We start from the raw sequence: 8,011 nt of genomic DNA, 5'->3' as shown, positions 1-8,011 counted from the left end.
ATCTTTAAAATGGGGTCTGAAGTGTATCAAAAACAATTTTCCAGGATAACTTTTCTATGAGTCAGATCTCACTTCATTAGGTGCACTTCTATATGTCCCTTTAGGTCAATGCTTTTATTTTGCTCCTGCAGACTGCAGACTACTCATCTGGAATTATCAGCATGCCAAACTGTATGCAGCTGTATTGTGTGACCCTTGGATCTGCCTCACTGGTCTGACTCCTTGCCCTATTTTCAGGGGCTTTTCGCACACCTTCAAAATCGCACAATGGTTGCCAATTGAAAACGCTACTGATTTGCCATTATGCACAACATCGTTGACAATCTGCCACACACCTGAAACCGATCCACAAAAAGCGCTTCCTTGTAGCGCTTTCAGGGAAATCCCCAAAAGTGGATTCACCCTCCGGAAAGCGCTACACTCCTGCAACCAATCTGCAACACTAGCGGGAAAGTTCTGTGTGTTACCATTGTTGTGGTTTCTACAAAGTCCCTCCCCCTGGCTCTCTCCTCTGATCTTCCGGCGAAGCGATCGCCATTTTTTTTTCTCCGAGCGAGCGAAGTTCAACCCACCAGCAAGCCTGTTTAGAGGCTTCCCCGGCTTCAGTCCCTCCCCAGAGCTGTTTATTCACTAAGCACAAACAACAGACAAGCCCGTTTGCTGATGTATTTTCCCTTTATTTTTTACACCGTTTTCGGCCGAAAATCGGGCCCGTGAGGGGGGATTTTTTTTTTTCACTTGGGGGGAGCGTGGCAACGATGAAACGACAGCTCAAACACACCTGCCAGCTGATGGGTCTCTCTGTTGCAACGAATCAACACATATTCGTTGCAATGGGTGTGTTTAAAAAAAAAAACCTTTCTTAAAGGGAAAGGGGCTGTTTGGGAGCATGCTAACGGCTGCCCATTGGCTGCTTGACGGCCAGGGGCGGGACAAGCTTGGCAATAGCGCTTCCTGTCTAGCGATTTTTGCTGAGACTGGAAGCTTGTGGGAAACGATAGAAACGCAACTGGATTCCACTACAAAGTCAGGTATGCATAATGACGAATTGCACTATTTTAAATGGCGATTTTTCGTTCAGCAAACAATTTGCTACAAGGATCCCGGTGCGGAAAGCCCCCCAGTCTTTCTCCATGGTTCATCCTGGACTTGTTTTATCCAGGCTCATCTCAGCTGCCACAAGGACTCTCACTTTTCTGGCTGGAAAGAAATGGGGAAATTCCTAGCTCTTTGTTTTCGGGCCTATGAAATAATCTGGAGTGATGGAGGAATCAGTGTGGTGAGTCGTTCCAGTTCCCAAGAGGCAGCTTCTCCTTTCAAGTAATAAGTTTTAGAAGGAAGACTCTTAAGTTAGGATACCTGTCCTTAGGAAACATTTGTACAGCTAGGAGTACTGTGCCAAAAGTCTGCTGTGCAGCTAATTCAGCACTACTAAGTGAAATTAATTTTGCATGAAAATGTATTTCTTTGAAATAGAACATAGTGTTTTTTTTGCTACCTTCAACTGGACAAACACAATGAGTCTGTTCTTTGCCACTTCCTGTCATCTGCTTTCTTTCCAGTTCAAGGGAATCCATACCAATCTGCTGCCTATGCGGGCTGGGAGCACCAATAAATGTATTGGCTTTTCCACCCCGCCCTTTCCTTTGTGTTGTTTGTAATCATGTCTTTTATTCACGGAAGGTAAGGCAATCCACCCTGGTGACTGTGATTCATTATCTCTGTTTTAGAGATAGTAGGTAATCTCTTCCTTCCTGTGTCACATAGTAGTGACAATGGGGGGAAGTACAATGGGAGTCTTCCAGTTTTTACTTATCTAAGACTATATCCATTATTACATTAGACTGTTCATGCTTCAGACATACGAAGAAGAGGAAGGGTTGGTTCTTATATGCCGCTTTTCTCTACCCGAAGGAGTCTCAAAGTAGCTTACAGTCACCTTCCCTTTCCTCTCCTCCTGTGAGGTAGCTGAGGCTGAGAGAGCTCTGATATTCCTGCTCGGTTGGAACAACTTAATCAGTGCTGTGGCAAGCCCAAGGTCACCCAGCTGGCTGCATGTGGGGGAGAGCAGAATCGAACCTGGCTCGCCAGATTAGAAGTCCACACTCCTAGCCACTACACCAAACCGGCTGCTTATGCTTCTTGATATAGGTGTCTAGATTATCCCTGGACATCATCATCATCATCATCATCATCATCATCATCATCATCATCATCATCATCATCATATTTGTATCCCGCCTCCCCCCAAAGGCTCGAGGCGGCTCACATAAAAACCCCATCCCCTAAAATCTATAGCAATTAACAATAAAATTAAACAGTAATTAATAACCATAATATAGGGTTGCAAACCTCCAGGTGCAGACTGGGGGCTATTCCGCACAACGACCAATGTTGCTAAATGTTTGCAGTATGCAGAAACGCTATATTTAATAGTGGAATTTCGTCATTCCACACACCTTCAATTCTAGCAGAATATTGAAGTCCCAGTAGCAGTCTGTTAATTCCCTACAGGTTTCCAGTCTCACTGGAATCACAACAAAGGAGGCAATATTTTTCCGCACTTCTTCTCGCCCCTGTCAATCAAACAGAACAGCCAATGAACTGTTGTGTTCATGCTCCTGAAAAGCCCCTTTTCCTTTAAAAACTTTTTTTAAAAACCGAAAACAGCAGTAGCAACTAATATTTGTTCATTCATTGTCTCAGAAAGACCTTTTTTGATGGCGTAGGAACTGGCACATAATCATTTACATGCTCTTCAAGTAAAAAAAAATCCCCCCCCCCCGATGGGTGCAATTTCTGGCCGAAATTATGGGCAGTGTCGAACAAGGGGCTGTATTATGCTTGGAAACTTTAAAGACAATTGCAGAAGGGAGCTTTGTTTTACTGTTAAGCACTTCTATGGAGGGACTTCAGCCGAAGAAGCCTTGCTTATTAATTGCTTTTGCTGGTTTAAGGGGGGGGGGAAATGGCGATTGCGTCTCCGGAAGGTTGGGGGTGAGAGCTAGGGAGGGACATTCTTACTACCACTATTTTGAGAGCACACATGTCTTTTGCTAATGTGTTGTGGCTTGTGCTCAGAAGTGTAGTGGTTTTTTCAGGGGGAATCCACTTTTCTGGATTTCCCCCTAAACGCTATAAAATTCCGATTGTTGCGGGAGTTTGGCGGGAGTATTGTGGTTTGTTTACAACGTCATGCGGAACGTTAAATTAATAGTGTTTACAAAAGGTAAGACTTCAGCTATGTTTAGGTTATGTGGAATGGCCCTGGAGATCTCCTGGGATTACAATGATCTGCATATTACCTAAATCAGTGGTCCCCAACCCCCGGTCCGGGGACCGGGACTGGTCCGTGGATCAGTCGGTACTGGTCCGCGACTCCTCCTCGTCCTCCTTCCTGGGGGCTGCCTTGGGGGCTGCCCTGGCACTCTGCCGCCGGCTCTCCAGCTGCGGCCATGGCTGGGGGTCCTCCTCGGCATGGCACTGTGCAGCTGCTGCTGGCAGCGCCTCCCAGCGGGTGGCAGGAAGTCAAGGGTGCCGGCGGGAAAGCAAGTGGAGCAGGCACTCAGGCGGTGGTGTCCCTTCAGCAAAAGACTACCCCTCCCCCCCCCGGGCCTCAGTAAAATTCTCAAGCGTTGACCGGTCCCCGGTGATAAAAAGGTTGGGGACCACTGACCTAAATTACTTATTATTTATTTAAAACAGTTATTCCACTTCTTGTGGAGAAAATGGCTGCTTGGCATATATTATGCCCTACCAAGTTTCCTTCCCTCCCTAAGCCCCACTCTACCGGGCTTCACCCTCAAATCTCTGAACCCGGAGCTGACAACCCTCATCCTCAAAGTTTCAATTCTGCCATCTGCTAGTTTTTGCGGGGGGGGGGGGAGATTATAGATATATTTATTTAAGTGCTTTATGGGCTGCTGCTGCTGGGAATACAGAAGAAAACCTTTGGTTTGTATTAACACAGAACATTGAGATTTTCCATGTCACATTGTTTTTATTTACTCTTTCCAGAAGATCACAGTGGATATGGTAGTTGTTATATATAATATACAGATGATACATGCTCTAGTAAATGTGTGTGCAACTGGTGACCTGCCATACTGAATGCAGCCCACTAGGGTTTTTTTGCTGCCAGCCTAGGACTGCCAAAAAAGACGGCTTGTCAGACAACTGCCCCTGGGCAAAACTGGGCTTGGTGGTCATACATCACACATTCTTCTACCCTTTCTTTCATTCAACTAGTTTCCTTGTAGAGGAATTCAAGCTGTTCCACATAGCCTAATGTCTCATCATCATTACCATCCAATGCACATTTGATCTGTCGAATCTGTTGCACATTAAATACACATTAAATTCCGGATCAGGCTTAAGGTGTTGGTTATCACCTTTAAGGCCATACGCGGTCTGGGTCCAGTATACCTGACGGACCGCTTCTCCACCTACACCCCTCAAAGAGTCTTGCGCTCTACTACATCCAACCTCCTGGTGGTCCCTGGCCTCAAGGAAGCCTGCTTGACCTCAACCAGGGCCAGAGCTTTCTCCATTCTGGCCCCCACCTGGTGGAACGAGCTCCCAGAGGAGATCAGGGCCCTGACAGAACCTAAACAGTTCTGCAGGGCCTGCAAAAGGGAGGTCTTCCACCAGGCATTTGGCTGAGGTCAACCAAACCACCGCTTCCAGTTGGCCCCAAGCTCCCCTCCCCATGATCAACACTAATCGGTTACCCACTGGGTCCAGTAAGGGTTGAGCTGAAGCTCTCGCAATTTCTATTTTATAATGTTATTGTTATGATCTTGCTATTATTGTTATAATGTTATTACTGCTACTGTTACCTGTTACCATATGTTAACTGTATCTTTTCCTGTTTTCTGTAAACCGCCCTGAGCCCTCAGGGAGGGCTGTATATAAATATAATAAATATAAATATATACTGTGCCTCAACCTATATTTAATTCAAATATCTCAGCAGGAAGAAGAACAATTTCCTCCATAACAGTTCTTCTCACTTCCAGTTACATACCGTGAGTGAGGCTCTCTCTCAGGGGAGAAGGGCCCTTGAATAAGAACCTCCCATCTTCTCCCAACCTCACAAGACTGCTGGGTCTTGTGGTATTTCCCTTCCCAATGTACTGTTTCCTTCCTAAGCTCCCTGACCCTCCAGGGAGTGCGATATATAAATAAATAAATAAATAAATAAATAAATAAATAAATAAATAAATAAATAAATAAATAAATAAATAAATAAATAAATAAATAAATAAATAAATAAATAAACAAACAAACAAACAAACAAACAAACAAATAAACAAATAAATAAATAAATAGATAAATAAATAAATAAATAAATAAATAAGATCTACAGCAGTGGTTTGAGTGTTGAAGATGCATGATGGTACTTTCAGGCCCAAACTGTTCCTGATCACGGCCTACAGGCTTTTAACCAGCTGATTTGGGACAGAAAGCACATTCAGCCCCAAGCCACCACCACTTGGACCGTTTCCACACTGAGGAGTCACCCAGCTGTCATGTTGGGATTATTTCTGTTTGTCAAGTTTGGGATCCCTCCCTGACCATTTCCAAGTTCCACATTGGGAATCTTTGCCCCCCCTTTCCCCTCTTTTTGTCCATAGATTGAACCCCCATTTGTTTCTGCACTGAAGCCCAAGGGACAGGAAATGGAAACTTCCCAGCAGACTTTTTTCCTACTTGTCCTCATTTGACTCATGACAAAAACACCCAATCATCTGAAAGCACTATTTTGTTGTCTTTGAAACCCCCGTACAAGTCTGAAATCATGTTGGTGTTTTTTAAAAAATCAACCCCAAACGTGTTATAATGCGATTCCAACATAACAAAATTATTCCCCCGCTGACACCACACACCTCCTCTTTGCAGCCTAGGTATTCCAGGTGGTGAAATAGGGTGTGTTCTGCAGTCAAACCTCTGTGGTGATCCAGAGAAGCCCCCAGATTGCCCCCAAGGCTAACTGCACAGCGTGCTGGTGGTGGATCAGTGCTGCAACACGATTCTAGTATAACAAAATTATTTTCCCCCCCCCACCTGCCGCCGTGTGCCTCCTCTATGCCCCCTTAAGCCTTGAAGCAGCAAACTGGGGAGGATGATGGTCCTCCTGGCTGGCGAGGCTTGCCTTTAGGATGTGCCCCCTGTGTTCACTGCCTGGTGCCTTGGAGCAGCAACATGGGGAGGGGGTGTTCTAAAGGCAAGCCTCGCTGATCAGTTGGAGCATCAAATTAACACAAACACACACACAATTTCCTTATGCTGGATTTGTATTGTAATGCACTCAGTGATTTTTTAAAAAAGGGTAGGAGAGGTTGGGGGAGTTGACAATGGAAGTCAGGCAACAAAGGGGGGTGGAGAATAATGTCGGTCACACTGGAAAAACTTGAATGTCTATGTTTACGCATTGGCTAGCCCTCATTTAGACCTTGTTAGTCCCCAGTTCCAAAAGTTAAAACCGGATTTCAGAGGATTCCCTTACTGCAGGGCAAATGAGGGGGTAAATCAGGCCTGTGCCTGAAAAGGGGGATTTCAGTGTAGAAATGGATGAAAAACTCAACCCTATGCAAATACAAATCTGAGCCAAAACCTTGATGCGGAAACGGTCTGGTTGGTCTTCAGCACTGACTTGGTGCTGAAAGTGTGTTGCATACCCCAATGATCGTCTGAGTGGTGAGCCTCGCATGGACCTTGCTACACAGGTTGCTTTCAAAAGCGTGGGGTCTGAAGCAGTCACCCTGATTCATCACACCCAGAGGATCATTCAGGCCATGCGAATCATGGCCCCCAGTGTAGAAGTGGCCATGAAAGACATGTGGAAGCCCACAAAAACATTCTCTCTCCTAAACATCAATTTGCGATCCACACACAGGTCTATCAGTTTGGAGCACAACTTCTTTTCTGTCTTCAGGAAAGGTAAAGGAGAATGGCAGAGGGAAAATGATAAAAACTAGAATAGAAATCTCTGTTCTTACCCGCCCATTTTACTCTGGATGATGATGGGATACATGTGAATGCTTTCCTAGAGATTGGGGACAGTGTGTGGAGTGTAAAGAGGGATGGTGATGCCATAGAGTCCACCCTTTGCAGGTGACCTTTTCTACAGGGGAACTGGTCTCTTCAGCATGGAGATCAGTTGTAATTCTGGGAGAATTTCAGTGCTACATTTGAGTGGCACTTGAGCTGCCTGCTCGGGTTGCCAGACCCCCTCAGTGGGGGATAGGGTTGCCGGCTCAAGAGTTAAAAACTCCTGAAGAACTGGGAGTGGAGCCTGGGGTGAGGTGGGGGAACAGGGACCTCAATGAGGTATAATATCATAGAGCCTACCCTCCAAACCATCCACTTTCTCCCGTGGAACTGATCCCTGTGGTTCGGAGATATGATGTAATTCCAAGAGATCTCCTGGCCTCACCAGAAGGCTGGCATTCCTACAGTGCATGCATGGGTTTTAGGCCTCTGAGTTAATACTCCCCCTGCTTAAGGATGTCCATGGCACTACTGGCCAGGAAAAAACTGGGTTTGTCTTATGGCAAGGCATCGCCATTGTTTGCAAACAGATAGCTAAATTCTGTGCAACAACCATTAGGCTACATCAGTTGCACGTGAAAGTAAAATAAAGGAAAGTGTTACCTGTGTTACCTCCATCTACCTGGTCCCTATTGAACAGGAATCTAGTTTTATTGTAAAATGGTTTTGATATGGTTTGAAAATGGTTTTGATTGTATGGGCTAGATATAATATTTGAATAATGCATTTTATTAATTATATACTTATGCATCAAATATATACTTTCTTATCTTTTACTTTCTGTATCTTTGTAGTGTGACTGGCATTATGCCATATTTAATAAACAAAACAAAACAAGATCTAGGCAAGAGGTGGCTGAAATGTGGCATTCCAGATGTCCATGGATTATAATTACCATGAGCCCCTGCCAGGAGCATGCCACAATTTGGCCACCCCTGATCGAGGCTGTACACTATTA

Source organism: Paroedura picta, chromosome 3, assembly GCF_049243985.1.
Source record: "Paroedura picta isolate Pp20150507F chromosome 3, Ppicta_v3.0, whole genome shotgun sequence".
Classification (NCBI taxonomy): Eukaryota; Metazoa; Chordata; class Lepidosauria; order Squamata; family Gekkonidae; genus Paroedura; species Paroedura picta.
This window is presented reverse-complemented; position numbering follows the sequence as displayed.